Genomic DNA, 19,229 nt, shown 5'->3' on the forward strand with positions numbered 1-19,229 from the left:
GCGACCAAACATGTGTTTTGTGGACACGCAACGGGATCAAACGTGGACATTGAATAGACAAATATACATCTCACCACTTTTATGCAAATATACAACATTCGTGAGAAGGGCGCCGGTCCAAAGGGAAAGCGGGCCACACTTATCCTTTTAAGTAATTGTTTAAAAAGACATTAAAAAGAAACAAGGAATAAAAAACATGCTGGTCATATAAAGAAGCAGGGTTTTTTCAGGATGTAGTAGGAGCCTTCCGTTCCATGCTCATTTTATTGAGCAATACTGGTCTTGTTAAAAACGATGCAGTTTGTTTTGTGTATTACTTTACAGGTCAAAAAATGTGCATTATTTTTGTTTTCACATTAGATAAATTCGGAGCAGAATGTTAGTTTTGTGAAGATCTGGGCAAGTTATTTGAAAAGCAACTGAAGGCATGAAGACCGAAATAGAAAAAGCTGAATGATATAAAATTTGGAAGAGTCATTCCGTAAAATGCATGCATTCCCTTTGTACCAGGGAGCCAGGCAAGATCAGGAGGGGTAAAAAGGAAAGTGTGATGTTAGCAGGCCTTTTACAAAAACAAATCAAGTTTCTGTGCGCTAAACATTTAATTTAGTTGTCGATTCTTAACTTTGATTTACTAATGAGTTCCTATCGATATTTAAAGAAGGCCAAAAAGAACCTCGAATGATCTGCTGGAATAGTGAACCGACAGGCACAGACATCATGCTTATCATGCAAGGTGAACCAGTAAAGGACTTTTAGATTAGCAAGCCTATCAGCAAACACAAGACATAAGAAAGCACACACAGTATAACAAGAATGAAAAGACTTAGATTACGCAGCATGGCCCAACGGCATTTACAGAAGGTAGAAATTGTCATAAGGAGGGAGATAAGGCAGAAAGGGCTGACGGCGATATTTACAATGCATAGTACTTGATTTGCTCGATGACCTAAATAGAGGAATTTTCATGACAGTGGCTCGACATAGTTATGCGAGTGTCAAAGCCTTGTCTTACAAAGTTGCACAAAATAAACCTGGTGCACGCCCAAAATTGTGTAGAGTTGACGATCTTCAGACCCGATGGCCAGACCGTTGCTGTGACGCAGCAGAGCTGAGAAGCTCTCTTCAGCAAGCAGAACATAGAAGACACCCTGAGAAAGAAGAGGAACCAAAGTTATCATCATATTGCGACATATCATCTGGCGCACCTGTAGGAAAAATGGAACTCAAGAAGCGCCGGTTACACCGTATGTACATATCTAGCCTAGTCCATGGAAGAACTACTGCTTCGCTTTCTTTGGAGCGCCAGCTGGCTTGACAGCAGTGTTTGTCCTGAATGTCCTTCATTACTAAAAAGAAGAATTATAGTGTAATAAAAAAACAAGGACATAAGCATTAGGCACATCATATAGAAGACAACATAAACAAGCAGAAGACCAGCTGAATCTTATCGCAGAGCAAGTTCAATCATATGGCTAATTAGTCTGCATGTATGAAGCAAATTATTTTGCATGCAGCAGCAAGGATTGTCTATACATGGAACAAGAAAGAAATAAGAACACATATTACTTCTTAAAGGTAGAAGGATGTTTTATTGAGCCTCTGATAAGTTTGAAAACAGCAGTGATAGAAAAGAAAGTCTGGTCAAATGGCATTGCATGCATCAGTGAAGAAGAAAACATTACTGAGATCTATAGAGAAGGATGCTTTTGATTTTAAAGAAGGCATGGTAAAGGAAAAACAACAGGCATGACACCACATTGCATGCCGAGGCAGCTGAATGTAACTGGCCATGAGTCTTTACCTCTTGACTTTAGTGTGGTCAGGAAGGTTGTTCTTTGGACCTTCAGTAGCTATAAGCTCAGTTTCTTGACCGACCTGTTTAATTTGGTGCCATCAAATATTTCATATGAAGCATGGTTCGTGCAGAAGAGAAAAGGTATTCAGGTATAAAACAAAGGCACGAGCATTTGGCACAGATGTAGCTTCAACAACATTTCCAGCAAGAGCACCTTGTTCAGCCTGGCTAGCCACCTTGGCAGCTGAGGCAGAGAGTTCAATCTCCTCAGGCTTTGAGGGCTTAGAGGGTGTTTGTTTTCAGGGACTTATTAGCTTAGGGACTTAAAAAAGTCCCTATAAGTCCCATCTAAACCAAACAGGAGGGGCTTATAGGGACTTAAAGTGGGCATTTGGGACTTATGAAATAAGACTCTCAAGGAGGGACTTATAGGGACTTATAGTTGTAATATGGTCTTATAGGGACTTATAAGTCCCAGGAACCAAACATGTACGGACTTTTTAGGGACTTGGGACTTATAAGTTGGGACTAAAAAAAGTCCTAGGACTTATGAACCAAACAGGGCCTTAGTAAAAAGTTTGCGGCGAGCACTTTTTGGGCATGGTGATTTGCTGTTTTAAAAGGGACAAAAATCAGTTCTAAGCAAAGAAAAAGAATTTTCAGAATGCACGACAGGACAATGGCAAGGTTGATACCTGGGTGTTTTAAGCATAATAGCCTGCCCTTTTCCTTTGAATGAAGATATAGGAGTGTTCATCTGCCAAACAAATAGTCGAGGAATTAAACGACTGATAGGGAATTTCAAAGTGGGAATCAGCAGCAGATTTACCTCATCAAGAGGCAGCACGACAAGTGTAGCTGATCCCGTAGGGAAAGAGGCAAGAATGGGCACCGCCGTGCCTGAGCTGTCAGCAGGAATCTGGCCATACATGTGGGTGCCCTACACATTTACATTGCAAATTAGGGCCAGGTGCAATCATCAGTACCATGAGCACAGGTGTTAGAATGTAAAACAAACCTCTTGGTCAAGCACCACAATGCCAGTATGCACAAGCTGACCATCGTCGGTCCCTCCTCGGTACTGCCACACGCGAGACACAAGAACCTTTGTATTCTAGTACAGCTCTTTTATTGCTTGTTCCCAGTGAGCAATAAAAGATCTTATTTCAAATATTGTAGGTAAAATGGAAACATCACAAAGCAAATGCAAATATGAGATGGTTAACTAAATTTGCTGTTTCACTATTCTCGTTGGACAAAATGGCAATCTATAGAAACAAGGCATGATCATCCAAAACACTTAAATGTTGAAGAACATGAACTGAGATACATCATACATGCAACACGTCGATGTAATTGTGGTCTTAGATTTCACTCAACTAAAAGTGCTGGTTTTATTATCTTTACCACATATTGGTCAGGGTTAAAAAATTGTAAACAAAATTCAAATCCTTATATATTAACTATTATATTAACTCAAGCTGTGATGGTAGAGGAACATTTGGATATTTACTGCAGGCTTCTCATTCTATCAGAATTCAGAAAGCCTAGTCCAGTTCATGGATCATCAAGTATAGATCATAACCACTTCAAACCCATAGCAACCTCATAAATATAACACGTACACACATGAGAAAGAAGCACCAACAGGAGGACCAAAGTGTTCAACATTCACAAGCTAGAGAAAAAAATGCAGTTGTTCTTCTTCGCCAAAATCAGTTACAGAAGGCATAAGTTCTTAACATGATCCAACCACAATTTCCACTTATAATGAATTCACTTACACCATTTCATAGGACTCAAAAAGCAAAAATTAGAAGATATAGTCAGTAGATGGTTACCTGAGCACATGTAAAAAACCTTCGCCACCAAGCAAGTCATCTCATAGATCAATCGAGTACATATCATACCCTAACAACTCTTTTTGGAAAATATCCTCATAAACCGGCACTTTATCTTGTAGAGTAGGCAATCCATGCTAGGGAAAATTAGAGAATGGCGAAGGTCATCTATTAGTACAACCTTGAAAGCATAATTCTATACTAAATCACACATAAGCTTACTAGAATATCAGACCTTTTATTCATAAAAAAGTTGCATATTAATCGAGAGATCCACCTTAGTGTAATCTGAACTTATTTCCTCACCTCGGGTATGTACACCCACATATAAAAGGACAAAAATGGAGCCAACTCACAAGGAAGGCTCAAATCAGCATAAGGGAGTGGGTGGATCCTCTTTCTCCCGCCACCAATGAAAGAAGGGACAAACAAGTGCTGCTTCATCGGGATGTCTTCGACCTACAGGGTGCACCATAATAAGCAATTGAGCATGCATCAATGCAAATAGGTGGAGGCAGAGCACCCCGATAGCAGTGTGAGATTTGTGGGTACTTACCATCTGGCTGTGGGTGACGAGGTGAACATTGAGGTCGGGCAAAAATGATGTGGCACGCCGTCGAGGTCAGTGTCGCACACGGTCAGTCATCCTTGTGAACGTTTCTCTTAACTAAATGAGCATTTCACCTCATAGTATCAGCATCTCTCTGAAGTCCTGAAAACACCTCATAATATCAGGTAATTAGAAGATTAAGCAAATGAGCATTTCACCTCATAATATCAACATTTTCTCTTAAGTCCTGAAATGACATTTCACGTGTGTATTCAAGTAGCCCTTCACGATTCACATGTTCACACAGATATGATGAATTACTGGAGTTGGACATATTTCCCTATGTACAGGGCTTAATAATGTGTGCATCACAATTAGTTTTTCACCTCGCAAATATATGACTATATGAGAATACACACCTTGGAAAATATTTCCAAAAATAAGAACTGCTAGCAAAAGGCTATCTGTTTTTGCTTAAGAAATAGTTTCCTAAGATTCTGCGGTATTGCCTAGGTAAACAGACACCGCATAAGCACTTCCCAATTGCAAGGGGTAAGCACAGTCAGAGTGTGAAGCCCAACCAAAAGGATTTAACATGGTAGCTACAGTTTCGCCAAAATATCTTCATGAAGAACACGTTTAATTTCAAATATCCACAAGAATCTATCGGAGGCATAGCCATGTATGGTGTGACAGTAAGGAACATCTCCAACTCAATTAGTTCTTGAAATAAAATTAGGCAGCGGTTCTGAAGAACATACTGCCAGTAGGGAAGTTCATTCAAAAAATTCAGCCACCTCAGGAGTATAAAGGTCATGTGAATCGTGTGTATTCAAGGCCATGTAACACGTGTGTATTCAAGGCCATGTAACACAAGAAAGGGGTCTACTGCACGCATATATACTAATTTGGCAAACAAAGAAAAACCGTGAGATCTATTAAGAAACAAAAAGCCTAATGTATTAATTTGGCAAGCAAAGAAAGGGGTCTACCGCACGCACATATACTAATGTATTGATTTTGTTCCTGGCCTTTGCGACATCAATTTTTTTCCTCAAAAAGACTGTCCAGCTCCATTCTTGGAACTATGGCTCAAACCACTATTTTCTGGAAAAAGAATACCAGCTTAGGCTTTGAAAAAACAGTATAACGACACAACAAAATATTAATATTTACCATCAAAGACGTCGGACTGAATTTGCTGTTGGGGGGTCTCCAACTCGTCGAAACTCATTATCCTGCAGGGAAAAAGACGTCATCAATTGTTTCAGCAAGTACAAAAACAAGCAAAGATGTCGTTGCGCCGCCGCAGCTTGCACGTCGCCTTGTCCTACCACGAGGGCGTACGTGACAGTGAGAGAGGATGGAGGCGAGGACGCCGGGACGGACCTTGAGAGTTGACTAATGACGGCGCGAGGGCCGGACAGATCCGTCCGTCTCTGCGGTCCATGCTTCTCTAGCCGGGGATGACAACGAAGGCGCCATGGACCACCGCTGCGGCTTGAGCTCCTCCCGGGTCGCTGCTGCACGCGTGGAGGAGGAGGCGGACTTGCGCCAATGCGAGAGGAGCAGGGGATAGGAGGAGCCGTTCCTATGGATAGCATTAGCAAATACACGGACATCTGCATCAGCTTTAGCATGCCATTAAATTAAACAAAGGTTCCAAATTCACTTCCAAACCAATGTAGCGCTGCAGATTTATATACAAAATCTAAACCATTTATCCATCACCCAAGTTAGGAGCTGGTAACAACAATATAACCAACAAATTAATCACACAAGTTAGAAGGGTAAACTAATAAAAGTTAGAGATATGCAGACATGGAAGAAAAATAAAACAAATGAAAGAGGATCTTACCAGGAATTTAAGTCCTTGATTTGGCTGTGTAGATGTCAATGTAGAGAGGGGCATTGCCTGCTCTACTTCCTGCTCCAACCCACTTCTTGTGACGCCCACGCCTTATCCTCCTAGCGTCATGTTCCCACCTCCACCTTCCATCTGTTCTTCTCAAAGCAGGCAGGCGAGCTACTCCTGGAATATCGGGGGATGCAGTGATGCAGCAACACAAGGAGATATGCAGACATGGAAGAAAAAGAAAACAAATGAAAGAGGATCTTACCAGGAATTTAAGTCCTTGATTTGGCTGATATGCAGACATGAAAGAAAAAGAAAACAAATGAAAGAGGGTCTTACCAGGAATTTAAGTCCTTGATTTGGCTGTGTAGATGCCAATGTAGAGAGGGGCATTGCATGCTCTACTTCCTGCTCCAACCCACTTCTTGTGACGCCCACGCCTTATCCTCCTAGCGTCATGTTCCCACCTCCACCTTCCATCTCTTCTTCTCAAAGCAGGCAGGCGAGCTACCCTGGAATATCGGGGGATGCAGTGATGCAGCAACACAAGGAGGAGGGATTTCTCCTGCCGCCCTTGCCATTTTAGCCTCCCCAACAGCTGAGTGGAGGTGGTCGCTGGGCGAGGGCTCGTCCATGGGAGCAAAGAAGAGGCGTCGACAGCGTGGATCCGTCCTAATTCGCCCCCCTCTATTTTGTCAAGAAGAGAGTACATAAGAAAGAGAAGGAGAGAAATCTGGAAGAAGGGATTGGAGAAGAGAGAATACCATGGAGAAGATGCCGGCACACCCACGTCGGCAGGGTCCCCGGGCGTGTCGTTGACGGAGCCGTGTGGATCTGGGCCGGCCGGATCCAGTGGATAGCTCTCCGCATGCTCGCGCTAGAGCTTGCCCTTGCCCACTGTCGTGTGGTGCAGCTGCGACCCCGGCTCCTCCTGTTGAGCACGGATGCAGAGGAAGAGGCAGCGCAACAGCAAGGGAGATGAGACGGACGAGCTGAAGGGGGAAATCAGGGGGAGAGGAGGGGAGCCGGCGGCAGCAAGATGGGATGAGGAGATGCGGGAGGAGGAGGTGGTGGAGGCGGAGGAGACGAGGCGGCCGAGAGGGAGGGGGAGCGGAGGCGGCGGGGACACGGAGAAGGGGAGCGAGCTGAGGGAGAGAATGGAGATATTTTCACGGGAGAGAGAATGCCTGCCCAATCCTGCTCACTGCAGTCCACCCCAATCACGCGCTCCCACTCCACGTTACGCCCTGCCACCCACGTTCGCCACTACGACCCCCCTTTGGATGATCGGCACGCACACGCACGACACCCGCTGCAGCCGCTGAAACGGTTGCCCCACGCACAAGGGTGGCCCAGCTGTCATATGCTCTAGCCCGAGTGGCGAACGTACAGAAAAATGAACGCTCGGATGTTTGACAGCAGGGTAAAAACCAGCAAGCTAGTACAACGCGGGGTAAAACGATCGGACCAGATTCAAAATAGAGCTCAATGGCCTCAGATGGGCGGGTAGCATAGTGGGATTTATATGTTCAATATGAATTTAAAATGAGTTCATTACAGTACCTAAGTGGTGATTTATTTTCTTATACTAACGGAGCTTACGAGTTTTGTGTTGAGTTTTGTGTGGTTGAAGATTTCAAGTTTTGGGTAAAGATTCGATGGACTATGGAATAAGGAGTGGCAAGAGCCTAAGCTTGGGGATGCCCAAGGCACCCCAAGGTAATATTCAAGGACAACTAAGAGCCTAAGCTTGGGGATGCCCCGGATGGCATCCCCTCTTTCGTCTTCGTTCATCGGTAACTTTACTTGGAGCTATATTTTTATTCGTCACATGATATGTGTTTTGCTTGGAGCGTCATTTTATTTTTTTAGTATTTGCTTGCTGTTATTTAGAGTAATGTTTGGCATCTTTATTTTCAATAAAAATGTCAAGGATAGCCTTTGCCATGCTTATTTTGCTAGTATACATGTTGCTGTTTGAAAACAGAAAGTTTATTTCTGTTGCAAAAATTCCCTAGAAAAGTCAGAGAATGGTATAACGTTGAATCTTTTTGCATATTGAGCTCTGATAAATGCATTATAGTGAGAATTTTAGTTCATAATTTTTGGAGTCAGGGAAGTATTGTTACTTTTGCATTCTTTACAGACTGTACTGTTTTGGCAGATTGCTATTATGTTTGCATTGTTTGCATATGTTTGCTTGTTTAATGATTCTATTTGAGGATAGGAGTATTAAATATGTAGAGACATTTATTATTCAATGTTGAATAATAATGTTAGTGATTTTTTACAGTAGAAGATGATATGGTTTTGCATTGGTTTATACTAACCTATCTCACGAGTTCTTGTTGAGTTTGTTGTGAATGAAGCTTTTGATAAAAAAGAGAAACCATGATAAGAGAGGAATTAAGGAGACATAAAAGCTCAAGCTTGGGGATGCACAAGGCACCCAAAGATAATATTTCAAGAAGTCTCAAGCATCTAAGCTTGGGGATGCCCCGGTAGGCATCCCACCTTTCCTTTTAAACAACTATCGGTTAGTATCGGTTGAGCCTAAGTTTTTGCTTCTTCACATGAGTTGTGCTATCCTTGCATCGTTATTTTATTTTGTTTTTCTTGCTGCTTGAATACAATACCAACATCTGAAATTCTTTAATGATAGAGAGTCTTCACATAGTTGCTTAATTATTTAGCTACTCATTGATCTTCACTTATATCTTATTGGAGTAGTTTGTCGTTTCCTCTAGTGCTTCACTTATATCTTTTAGAGCACGACGGTGGTTTTATTTTGTAGAAATTAATAAACTCTCATGCTTCACTTATATTACTTTGAGAGTCTTAAACAACATGGTAATTTGAACGAAAACTTTCATAGGAAGTGAATTGGATGCTATGATCAATTTGATACTTGATAATTGTTTTGAGATATGGAGGTAGTGATATTAGAGTCATGCTAGTTGAGGTGATTATGAAAAATACTTGTGTTAAGGGTTCTGATTCCCGTAGCATGCACGTATGGTGAATCGCTTTGTGATGAAGTTGGAGCACAATTTTATTTATTGATTGTCTTCCTTATGAGTGGCGGTCGGGGACGAGCGATGGTCTTTTCCTACCAATCTATCCCCCTAGGAGCATGCGCGTAGTGCTTTGGTTTTTGATGACTTCTAAATTTTTGCGACAAGTGCATGAGTTTTTTTGATTAGTGTTGAGTCCATGGATTATACGCACGCTTTCACCCTTCCATTATTGCTAGCCTCTCTTGTGCCGCGCAACTTTCGCCGGTACCATACACCCACCATATACCTTCCTCAAAACAGCCACCATACCTACCTATTATGGCATTCCCATAGCCATTCCGAGATATATTGCCATGCAACTTTCCACTGTTCCGTTCAATATCATTATGACACACATTACTTTTGTCATATTGCTTTTTGCATGATCATGCAGTTGACATTGTATTGATGGCAAGGCCACCTTCATAATCTTCATACATGTCGCTCTTGATTCATTGCATATCCCGGTACACCGCCGTAGGCATTCATATAGAGTCATATCTTGTTCTAGCTTTGAGTTGTAAATACATAAAAGTGTGATGATCTTCATTATTAGAGTATTGTCCTAGTGAGGAAAGGATGATGAAGACTATGATTCCCCCACAAGTCGGGATGAGAATTCGGACTTTACAAAAAGAAAAAAAATAAGAAAAAAACAGAAAGGCCAAAAAAGGGAAGGCCAAAGAAGAAAAGGGAGAAAGAAAAAAGATAAAAAGAAAATGAGAGAAAAAGAGAGAAGGGACAATGCTACTATCTCTTTTTCCACACTTGTGCTTCAAAATAGCACCATGATCTTCATGATATAGAGTCTTATATGTTGTCACTTTCATATACTAGTGGGAATTTTTCATTATAGAACTTGGCTTGTATATTCCAATGATGGGCTTCCTCAAAAGTGCCCTAGGTCTTCGTGAGCAAGCAAGTTGGATGCACCCCACTTAGTTTCTTTTGTTGAGCTTTCATATATTTATAGCTCTAGTGCATCCGTTGCATGGCAATCCCTACTCACTCACATTGATATCTATTAATCGGCATCTCCATAGCCCCATTGATACGCCTAGTTGATGTGAGACTATCTTCTCCTTTTTGTCTTTTCCACAACCACCATTCTATTCCACATATAGTGCTATGTCCATGGCTCACGCTCATGTATTGCGTGAAAGTTGAAAAAGTTTGAGATTATTAAAGTATGAAACAATTGCTTGGCTTGTCATCGGGGTTGTGCAAGATTAAATACTTTGTGTGATGAAGATAGAGCAATAGGCATACTATATGATTTTGTAGGGATAACTTTCATTGGCCATGTTATTTTGAGAAGACATGATTACTTTGATTAGTATGCTTGAAGTGTTACTATTTATTTTATCAATATGAACTTTTATTTTGAATCATTTGGATCTGAACATTCATGCCACAATAAAGAGAAATTACATTGAGAATCATGCTAGGTAGCATTCCACATCAAAAATTCTGTTTTTATCATTTACCTACTCGAGGATGAGCAGGAATTAAGCTTGGGGATGCTTGATACGTCTCCAACGTATCTATAATTTTTGATTGTTCCATGCTATTATATTACCTGTTTTGAATGATTATGGGCTTTATTATACACTTTTATATTACTTTTGGGACTAACCTATTAACCGTAGGCCCAGCCCATATTGTTGTTTTCTTGCCTGTTTGAGTATTTCGATGAAAAGGAATATCAAACGGAGTCCAAACGGAATGAAACCTTCGGCAACGTGATTTTTTGGAAGAATATCATCCTAGAGACGTGGAGTTCAAGTTAGAAGATACTCGAGGACTCCACGAGATAGGAGCCCCCCCTGTAGAGTGTGCCCCCCTGTCTCGTGGGCCCCTCAAGCACCTCCCGACCGACTTCTTTTGCCTATATATTCCCTCGTACCCTAAAAACAACGAATATCAGGATAGATCGGGAGTTCCGCCGCTGCAAGCCTCTGTAGCCACCAAAAACCTCTCGGGAGCCCTTCCCGGCACCCTGCCGGAGGACGGATCCTTCATCGGTGGCCATATTCATCATCCCGGCGTTATCCCTGACGAGGAGGGAGTAGTTCACCCTCGGGGCTGAGGGTATGTACCAGTAGCTATGTGTTTGATCTCTCTCTCTCTCTCTCGTGTTCCCTCTATGGCACGATCTTGATGTATCCCGAGCTTTTCTATTGTAGTTTGATCTTATGATGTTTCTCCCCCTCTACTCTCTTGTGATGAATTGAGTTTCCCTTTTGAAGTTATCTTATCGGATTGAGTCTTTTATGAGAACACTTGATGTATGTCTTGCCGTGTTTATCTGTGGTGACAATGGGATATCATGTGCCTCTTGATGTATGTTTGGGTGACCAACTTGCGGGTTCCGCCCATGAACCTATGCATAGGGGTTGGCACACGTTCTTGACTCTCCAATAGAAACTTTGGGGCACTCTTTGAAGTACTTTGTGTTGGTTGGACGAATCTGAGATTGTGCGATGCATATCGTATAATCATGCCCACGGATACTTGAGGTGACAATGGAGTATCTAGGTGACACTAGGGTTTTTGTTGATTTGTGTCTTAAGGTGTTATTCTAGTACGAACTCTTGCATAGATTGATCCGAAAGAATAACTTTGAGGTGGTTTCGTACCGTACCATAATCTCTATGTTTTTTCTCCGCTATTAGTGTCTTTGGAGTGACTCTTTGTTGCATGTTGAGGGATTGTTATATGATCTATCTATGTTATTATTGTTGGGAGAACTTGCACTAGTGAAAGTATGAACTCTAGGCCTTGTTTCCTATCATTGCAATACCGTTTACGCTCACTTTTATCGCTTGCTACCTTGTTGTTTTTATTATTTCAGATTACAAAAACCTATATCTACTATCTATTTTGCACTTGTATCACCATCTCTTCGCCGAACTAGTGCACCTATACAATTTACCATTGTATTGGGTGTTGAGGGAGTCCTGGATTAGGGGGTATCCGGATAGCCGGACTATGACCTTTGGCCGGACTCCCGGATTATGAAGATACAAGATTGAAGAATTCGTCCCATGTCCGGATAGGACTTTCCTTGGCGTGGAAGGCAAGCTTGGCGATACGATATGTAGATCTCCTCCAATTGTAACCGACTCTATGTAACCCTAGCCCTCTCCGGTGTCTATATAAACCGGAGAGTTTTAGTCCATAGGACGAACAACAATCATACCATAGGCTAGCTTCTAGGGTTTAGCCTCTCTGATCTCGTGGTAGATCAACTCTTGTACTACCCATACCATCAATATTAATCAAGCAGGAGTAGGGTTTTACCTCCATCGAGAGGGCCCGAACCTGGGTAAAAACATCGTGTCCCTTGTCTCCTATTACCATCTGCCTAGACGCACAATTCAGGACCCCCTACCCGAGATCCGCCGGTTTTGACACCGACATTGGTGCTTTCATTGAGAGTTCCTCTGTGTCGTCACCGTCAGGAAGGATGCCGCACCCCGTCTTTAAAGACGGCGCTGTTGCTAAAGGAGCTTTGGCTGTCGGCCAAACTCTCCGGCTAGGCAGGTTTTTGATGACTGCCTGTTCGGCCGTCGCACCGACGATGACCTCTTGGGTGATCGAAAGAAATCTCCACATCATCTCGGAACTTGCCGAGCAGTTAGATCCGATGGAGCTCTCTTCCCTAAACGAGCTCTTGGATCGCATCGCCGCCCTGGGAGTCGCTACAGATTACGGCCAGATTGGGCTTAAACCCGATCAGAGAGAGATTGACTCTTCCAGGTCACCCACTACGTTGAAGTGGTGGAGGAACAATGCGGCGAATCTTCGCCCATCCTAAGGACCAGATGTGTCCGGATTCCTGACCCCTCCAAGCCGGACATCCGCGGAGGGGGAGGACGTCGCCCAAGCCCTGAATCTAAAGTCAGGCAGCAGACCTGATTCATTGAATAACGTCCGAGAAAACAATCTTCCGAGTTCGGAAACTTTTTGGCCCCTGAGTCTTAGGTCGGGCGAGGTTCCGGATTTAATTCCACCCGCCCACCCAAATATAAGGGATCTATCCCTAATTCTGTAAGAGCCCAGGGAATCAGTGCATCACTGCTGGGCCAGATTCGTCCTGGTTATGAACAGGATACAGGACTGCCATGAGGGGGATGCAATTTCATTCTTCTACAACAACTGCACGGACATCGGAATCCTTAACGCCATAAGTCGCCGCGAAATTACACGCTTCGCCGACTTGACATCCATAGTATGAAAGTACTGTGCGACAGAAAGCGTCCGAAAAACCGAAACAAAATTCTCGGATAAACCGACCCTGAATACAATACCAGTCCAAAACAAAAGGGCGCATTATCGCCAGGCACCTAGGCCGAATAGCAAAAAACAAAAACCCTCTACAGGGTATGGAACCGTATTGGAGGGATGGCTCAATGGACCCTGTAAAATTCATAATACAGAGGGCGTCACACCAACTCATAGCCTTAGAGCATGTTGGATACTCCGGTAGGTGGATAGAAGTGGCGAAGAGCTTCTAACTCCAGAATCCGCAGAGCACCACCCCACAAATGCCAGTACGGTGTCGACAGTCTTCGGGACTTTCGCGTCAAACAATGCGAGGAAGCGAACGCTCCGCAGCCTTACCGAAGTCTACCAAGTAGCAACAATAAACCCATGGAGTGACACAACTATCACCTTTAATACCAGTGACGAACCTAAATTCCGGACAGCCCGAGCGCTAGCCGCACTGGTCCTCAGTCCGATAGTGGACGGCTTCCGGCTTACAAAGGTACTCATGGACGGTGGCAGCGGACTAAGCCTCATCTATGAGGAAACCCTGCGCAAAATGGAAATAGACTGGAGCCGCATTGAGCGAAGCAACACAACCTTTAGAGGAATAATCCCCAGACGTGAAGCGTGCTGTTCAGGAAAAATCACACTGGATGTGGTGTTCGGCACGCCGGATAATTACAGATTCGAGGAGGTCACATTTCAAGTGGCCCCGTTCAGCAGCGGATACCACGCTCTGTTAGGGCGAGAAGCATTCACAATTTTTCAAGCTATACCCCATTACGGGTACATGAAGCTCAAAATGCCCGGACCCAACGGAATAATCACTCTTGCCAGCGATCTGGACACAGCACTCTGTGCCGAAAACAAGACAGCCGCACTAGCCCTCGAGGCATTATCCGAAGCCCTAGAGGCCGAGGAACTAATTGTGTTGCGCTCCATGGTGGACAGGGACGACGTGATACTCGACAAAAGATCCAAATCCACCTCCTTCAAGCCGGCAGACGAAATAGTCAAGTTCCAAGTCCATCCAACGGACACTACAAAAATGGCCTCCATCGGGGCACAACTAAGCCTTGACGTAGACGCCGCACTAAGGGAATTCTTACGCGAAAATTGGGACATTTTTTCCTGGCACCCTTCAGACATGCCAGGAATCCCACGCAGGCTGGCCGGGCACAGCCTAAATAGCTTAAAAGGGTTCAAACCCGTTAAGAAGACTCTTTGGCGTTTCTCTGAACCTAAGAGACAAGCCATGGGAGAGGAGCTAGCCAAACTACTGGAAGCTGGATTCATCAGAGATATAAAACATCCGGACTGGCTGGCAAACCTGGTAATGGTACCAAAGAAGGACAAATCATGGCGCCTATGCGTCGATTTCAAAGACCTAAATAAGGCCTGCCCAAAGGATCCCTTCCCCCTCCCCGCATTGATCAAATCATCGACGCCACTGCAGGACACGATTCATTGTGTTTCCTCGATGCATACTCTGGCTACCACCAAATCAAGATGGCAGAGTCAGACCAAGCCGCAACGGCATTCATCACCCCATACGGCCCATTCTGCTTCAACACAATGCCCTTCGGGCTCAAAAACACCGGCACAACATATCAGCGCATGATTCAGACATGTCTGGCCAACCAGATCGGCAAAATGGTTGAAGCGTACGTGGATGATGTGGTCGTCAAAACCAAACACGTCAAAACTCTAATAGACGACTTGAGGCTCACATTTGATAACCTCCGAACATATGACATTAGGCTTAACCCGGAAAAATGCGTTTTCGGCGTACCAGCCGGAAAGCTCTTGGGCTTCATTGTATCCGGTAGAGGAATTGAAGCAAACCCAGCCAAGATCTGAGCTCTGTCACAATTGGATATTCCAAAAGATCTCAAGCAAATACAAAAATTGACTGGATGCGTGGCGGCTCTAAGCCGCTTCATCTCCCGCTTGGGGGAAAAGGCATTACCCCTTTACCGCCTCCTCCGGCGCACCGAACACTTCGAGTGGACGGATGCCGCCACGGCCGGACTTGAAGAAATAAAAGCCATACTGGCAACAAACCCTGTCCTGGCCGCGCCGAACATCGGCGAACCTATGTTGTTATACATCGCGACAACTCACCAACTTGTAAGCGCAGTCCTCGTCGTTGAACGAGAAACGGACGGACACAAATTCCCTGTCCAGAAACCAGTGTACTACGTGTCCACTGTCCTCACACCATGCAAGTCCCGGTACCCGCATTACGAAAAAATAGCATACGCAGTGTTCATGGCCTCCCGGAAGCTACGACACTACTTTCAAGAGTGTTCGATAACAGTAGCCTCTGAAGTACCTCTTAACAATATCATAAACAACCGCGACACAACGGGCCGGATTGCCAAATGGGCCATTGAGCTCCTTCCGTTCGGCATAACATATAAGCCACGGCGAGCCATCAAGTCGCAAGCCTTGGCCGACTTCGTTGCTGAATGGACTGAAGCCGAACTCCCTAAAGAGTACGACACATATTCCAACTGGACCATGCACTTTGACGGCTCCAAAATGCTGGCGGGTCTGGGGGCTGGCGTCGTCCTGACGTCCCCAACAGGAGATACAATCCAATATGTACTCTAGATAATGTATACGGACTCCAACTATGCAGCCGAATATGAGGCCCTTCTACACGGTCTCCGGATGGCAGTCTCCATGGGCATTCAACGCCTAGAGGTGCATGGGGATTCGAACCTCGCGATATCCCAAATAATCGGAGACTTTGACGCCAAAGATCCAAAAATGGCAGCCTATCGCAATGCCGTCCTAAATATGTCAGCCCAGTTCGAAGGGCTAGAATTCCACCATATAGCCCGGGAAAATAATCAGGCAGCAGACGTCCTGACACGCATCGGCGCAAAGCGCGATGCAGTCCCCCCCCCAACATTTTCCTGGAAAGGCTATTCAAGCCATCCGTACAGCGGGAAGGGGAATCCGGAATTAACAATTCGGACCAGGCCGCATCACCTGACCCCGAATACCCTGACACAACGGAAGACTCCGTCAATGAAGTCACACCCTCAGCCCACGTAATAATGGCAGTAATTGCCCCGTGGATAGAACCATTCTTAGCCTACTTAACTAGGCAGGAACTCCCCGAGGACCAAAATGAGGCACGCTGCATGGTGCGGCGATCTAAAGCCTATAAATTCCACGAAGGAGAGCTTTATAGGAAAAGCACCACCAGAGTCCTTCAAAGGTGTATCTCCGAAGAGGAAGGGCGGAATCTTCTGGCGGAAATTCACGCCGGACTTGGCGGACACCGCGTTGCAGCCCGAGCCCTTGTGAGCAAGGCCTTCCGTACTGGATTTTATTGGCCGACGGCCCGGGCAGACGCTCAGGACTTAGTCCAGCGATGCGTCGGTTGCCAATTATTCGCTAATCAAAGCCACATGACGCCTACCGCCCTACAAACCATACCCATCACCTGGCCTTTTGCGGTCTGGGGGCTTGACATGGTGGGACCCCTTAAAGGAGGAACCCACAAGCAAAAATATCTACTGGTCATGGTGGATAAATTCACCAAATGGATAGAGGCCAAGCCTGTTAAGACGACCGAATCCGGACCGGTGATAGACTTCCTATCCGGGGTTGTCCACCGTTACGGCGTCCCCCACAGCATCATTACTGACAACAGCACAAACTTTATGGCCGATGAAGTTAAACTCTGGTGCAAAAACATGGGCCTTAAGCTCGATTACGCTTCAGTCTATCACCCACAAACTAACGGTCAAGTCGAGCGAGCCAACAGTCTAATCATGAGCGGCATCAAACCTGGATTAGTGCGATCCCTTAAGGAATCCAACATGCACTGGGTAGAGGAGCTTGACTCCGTACTCTGAGGGCTGCGGACCACGCCGAATCGCACTACCAGATTCACACCATTTTTTATGGTATACGGCGCAGAGGCAGTCCTGCCCTGCGACATAATTCATGACTCACCTCGCGTGCGCATGTACGAAGAAAGAGAAGCCGAGCTCGATCGGCGGGACAGCTTGGACGCATTGGAAGAGGAGCGCGACGTGGCAAAGGCCCGTTCCGCATTCTATCAACAGCAGGCTCGAAGATATCAAAGCAGAGAAGTATGGGCCAAAACTTACAATGTTGGCAAACTAGTTCTACGCCTGCCGGACAAGAAAAAGGACAAACTCAAGCCCAAATGGGAGGGTCCCTTCATAATCGACCAAGTCCTGACTGGTGGAGCGTACCGTCTGCGAAATGCATCGGACAACCAACTCGAGCCGAACCCATGGAACGCAGCACGCCTACGAAGATTCTACGCCTAGCGCCGGACTCTGTGTTCGTCTCCTTCCTCTGTCACCTTCCTTTTTTTAATTCAGCTGCCTGGTATTTTTCTCCTCCTTCCTCCCTTCTTTCTCCCAAGCCTTTAGGGGCTTGCTTCTGCGATTGTTCGCACATAATTGACGCTCCACCCGCGCTCATTATACCTGGGGGCTTCTTTATCAGAAGCTCATATACACGGGCTTCATGCCCAAAACATGTGTGACACTTCCACATGAACCTTTTATGCACCATTATATGCATCGATATGACTTAAGTTTTGGCCAAGCTGGGTTGCCTGGCTCCTGTGCTTACCCCTACGTTCCCGTTTGTTCAGCTAGTTGGTAAAGCGAGCACCTCTGCGATTGTTACTGTCGGGTCAGCCGGATGTGTACCTCAGACTGGGTGAAGCCGAAAGCTAGCGTTCTTAAGGGAATATTCGGTCGGTGAAATAAAAGATGACTTTTCACTTATTTATTTATCTGCCCCCAGATGCTTTTCTGCTTTTTTCGCAGTCCAGACATGCACTTTAGGGCATGCCTGCCAGGGAAAGGAACCCTTAACAGAACTATTCTCCCTGGAAGATGCTTCTTACTAACCATGTAATATAACATAACTAGTTGGGCACTTATCTGCTAAAGCACTTATGACCCCTACGCCTGGTCTCCATGCATGCCCTGGTTCTTACATAACCGAGAGGGTATTCGGACACACTTCGGACTACCGGGTCCAGAGGTCGAAGCGAAAAGGTCCGCAATGACAAACGATCTACAATCCGGCTAGAAGGCATTTTACATGTCATTTTAAATTACATAGTCAATTTGACTGGGTATATTCTTCTTCAATACCATCCAACAGGCTGTCTAATTTACAGTCCTGTTGGGAATACTTGGCGGGCAGCTCTACCTGGCCGTACACTAAACTGATAGGGATCTCTTTCCCGTCGGGCCCCACAGGGCTGATCTCGGCCATGTGGTTTGGGTCAGCCTTCGTGTACCGCGTCTTCACCATGGCCCAGGCCTCCCTGGCGCCTTGACGGCAGGCCGATATCTTCCATAATCGGAAGCGCTGCCGCACTCACTTCAGCTTCTCAGCAAGCCCTCCAAGGCCTTCGGGCATGAAGAGGGATGGCCACAAAGCCTGGACGACGCCCTGCATCGCCTGCCGAACTTGTTCGTGCAGCTCCAATAGCTCGGGAAGAAGGTCCCCCGCAGAACCGGGCATTTCCTCACCCGGCCGGCCTGTCAGCATACCTGCGGACATAGCCCTATCAGTCGACTTCCTCGCCGAACTCTTTTTTGAAGATTCGTTTAAGCACTTACTAAAAATGCCGCGCCGAAGTCGCCGATTCTCCTTTACAGAATCAGACAGCTGAGCACGAACATCCTTTAGTTCCTCGCCAGCTGGGTGTTGGCGTCTTGAAGCTTGTTCTTCTCCTGCCTCACCCTCGTCAGCACGCTCTCGTCGGCCTTCAACTGGCGCATGAGTTGTTGCTTGTCCGGATTCACTCTGGCCCTATCTGCACCGTTATTGTCGCACACAT

General features: G+C 45.3%; 1 long non-coding RNA gene across 22 annotated transcripts; it reads right to left on the reverse strand.

The window, feature by feature from the left end:
* Positions 1 to 808: 808 nt before the first annotated feature.
* Positions 809 to 7,252, reverse strand: LOC123091151 (uncharacterized). Of its 22 annotated transcripts, none has more exons than XR_006442927.1 (14): positions 6,809 to 7,250; positions 6,384 to 6,731; positions 6,048 to 6,221; positions 5,579 to 5,780; positions 5,366 to 5,427; positions 5,191 to 5,296; positions 4,196 to 4,351; positions 3,996 to 4,098; positions 3,640 to 3,776; positions 2,817 to 2,879; positions 2,628 to 2,738; positions 2,494 to 2,555; positions 1,805 to 1,878; positions 809 to 1,349 (listed from the first exon to the last, which is right to left on the reverse strand). It is a non-coding gene; the product is annotated as an uncharacterized lncRNA (long non-coding RNA). The 22 variants fall into 22 exon arrangements; XR_006442926.1 differs by having other exon boundaries at positions 3,946 to 4,098; XR_006442922.1 differs by having other exon boundaries at positions 2,817 to 2,932; positions 3,946 to 4,098.
* Positions 7,253 to 19,229: the final 11,977 nt, after the last annotated feature.

The sequence above is a fragment of the Triticum aestivum genome, chromosome 4B (genome assembly GCF_018294505.1).
Source record: "Triticum aestivum cultivar Chinese Spring chromosome 4B, IWGSC CS RefSeq v2.1, whole genome shotgun sequence".
Classification (NCBI taxonomy): domain Eukaryota; kingdom Viridiplantae; phylum Streptophyta; class Magnoliopsida; order Poales; family Poaceae; genus Triticum; species Triticum aestivum.